The following is a 2305-nucleotide window of genomic DNA, read 5'->3' on the forward strand; positions in this document are numbered from 1 at the left end:
TTATTATTATTATTATTATTATTATTAACCATAGCTGAGCTGTATCCCTTCTAACATCAGCTGTATGAACTATTAATGAACAGAGCGTGTGTTTTGAGTTTGTGTGATGTCACCCATTGGTTTATGGAGATCTGCTATGAGTTGTTGAGTTTGCCGTTATGGGCGCAGCCATCCTGGTTGCTAATGTGACGATTTTAGACGTAAGGGAGTGGTGAGGGAGGAGCCCTTACACTCTACGTTACGCACTTCCGCTGGCAATCACATCATAGACACACGGTAAAACACCCCCTTCTTTATCTCCAATTTTGAAATCCACGAGACCATGATAAAAAAAATTAACATTCTGTATTGCAGAATACTTAAAACTGGTGAGTGAGACCATAAACTCATTATGAAAATGTTTACTGAGGTAATAAATCAAATGAGAAGTGGGTCACTTACTTATAGACCTCTACAGAAACCGACCTCGTATTGCAACCGCACGTGTTGCCCCCTGCTGGAATTCAGATAGTATGCAGGTTTAAGGCACTTCTGCATTTGCAGAACTTCTCAGAATGCCCATTCAGCACAATAAAGGCCAAAGTCCTGTCTCCGGTTACATTAAAGTATGGCGATCCATTATGGCCCCAAAGAGGGGTTGTTTTGAGCTATGTTATTTCCCAAAGATTTCCCATTAAAGTCTATGGGAAATTTGACGGCGTTTTTTTGCGGACTTCATGAAAATTGCGCTGCAAATCTCTTAGAAAAGTTGTAGCACACCCTTCCCAATCATTACACACGTTTTGATGTATTTTGTGTGCATGTGTTGGCAACGCTTCGTGACTAGTAGCACATCGGCACACTGAACTAGAATGTGCAGTTTGAGAGTGTTCTAATGCAAAAGGACGTCTTGACTAGGCAGGTAGCATGATGTGGCTAATGTTAGCGGACTGTAGCTGTTGCTGTGTAATCGAAATCAGTGTCTTTGATGAGTCTTCTCTGCTTGTGCTCACTGTTAGACATATTCATTGTACCATTTATGGTAACAGCTATCCTCTCATTGACACTGCTTTTGTTTGATATACTGAAAACACAGCTACAGAGGGAGAGGTCAACATGGGCACTTTATCCTGTCACATTACCAGCAACTGTGACAAAGAGGAGCCACAGAAATAAGTGGAGTGGTGATGCTGAGATTAAAGCAGAGCCTAGCAACTCGTGTATGTTGGTATATGTAATGTAATGCATTTAGAAGGACCTATTCTTTAAGAATTGAAACCATGTTTTGACGTACCATTACCATTTCTTTCAAAAGTAATGGATTTTTAACATTTAGTATTTTATTTGGCTTTAATTAAGTTTAATGAGCACAATGTTTTTGTATAGCTGGTGGAGTGTTTTCATGAGCCACACTTTTGTTCATCTCGTCTTGCAACTTCAAAACGGGAACGGGGAAGATGGTAGCCAGGAATGTTCAAAAAGGAATTTTGGGGATGTGAGTGGGATGTGAGGTCTCTCCAAGGACACAGTGCTTCCTCTGTCTATTCCCTAATTAAGAATGCACAGATACAAACAAAAACACGCCGCCAACAAGAGCGCATCAATTAAATGAGCCATGACACGAACTGTCTCTAAAAAAAGGTGTTTGAGTTCTGACAAGGAAAGGAAGGGGATGTCTCAGAGTGTGCACACAGTTCTGCTAAGGTCCTCTCGGTGAAAATGAGATGCCATGTTTTTTCTACCATCCCTCTCTCTCTCCCTCTCCAGCTGCTTCAGGCCTCTGCTTATGTGACGCTAATTGTTTCTGCTACTTGTGCCAAGTACCCACTCTTCCCCAGCACATTCTACAGACAGGCCCTGGTCCCTCAGCTGCTTTTTGTGTCTGTTTAAGGAATGAAAAAATGTGCGCTGCCATCTGCAGCGAGCACACCACTGTTCCTCCTCCGGGCCGTGACTGTCAGAGTGCCACAATGATACACATTCACACAAACTCTCTCAGAGGTAGAAAAAAAACTATGTGGTAGTGAAACAAGAAAACAAAACTGACACATACAACTGCTAATATGAAACAAAATAATTCAAGAGGTTCCTGTTTTGATGCATTTAGTGCGTGGAAAGGAATGCACTGTAGTTACATCTAAAAAGGGCTTTTACATTTTGCAAACCATGCAGAGAAGAATTCCAACTAAGCCCTCTTATCTAGAAACACAAAACTCCTCAAATAAGTGCACAAAATATACATGAAACTTTTAGGCCTTTCAGCACTAGTGCAATGAAACTGCACTTCCCTTTATTTTGTTGCTTAGTACCTAAATGTGAACAGCAA

The sequence above is a fragment of the Etheostoma spectabile genome, chromosome 17 (genome assembly GCF_008692095.1).
Source record: "Etheostoma spectabile isolate EspeVRDwgs_2016 chromosome 17, UIUC_Espe_1.0, whole genome shotgun sequence".
NCBI lineage: Eukaryota > Metazoa > Chordata > Actinopteri > Perciformes > Percidae > Etheostoma > Etheostoma spectabile.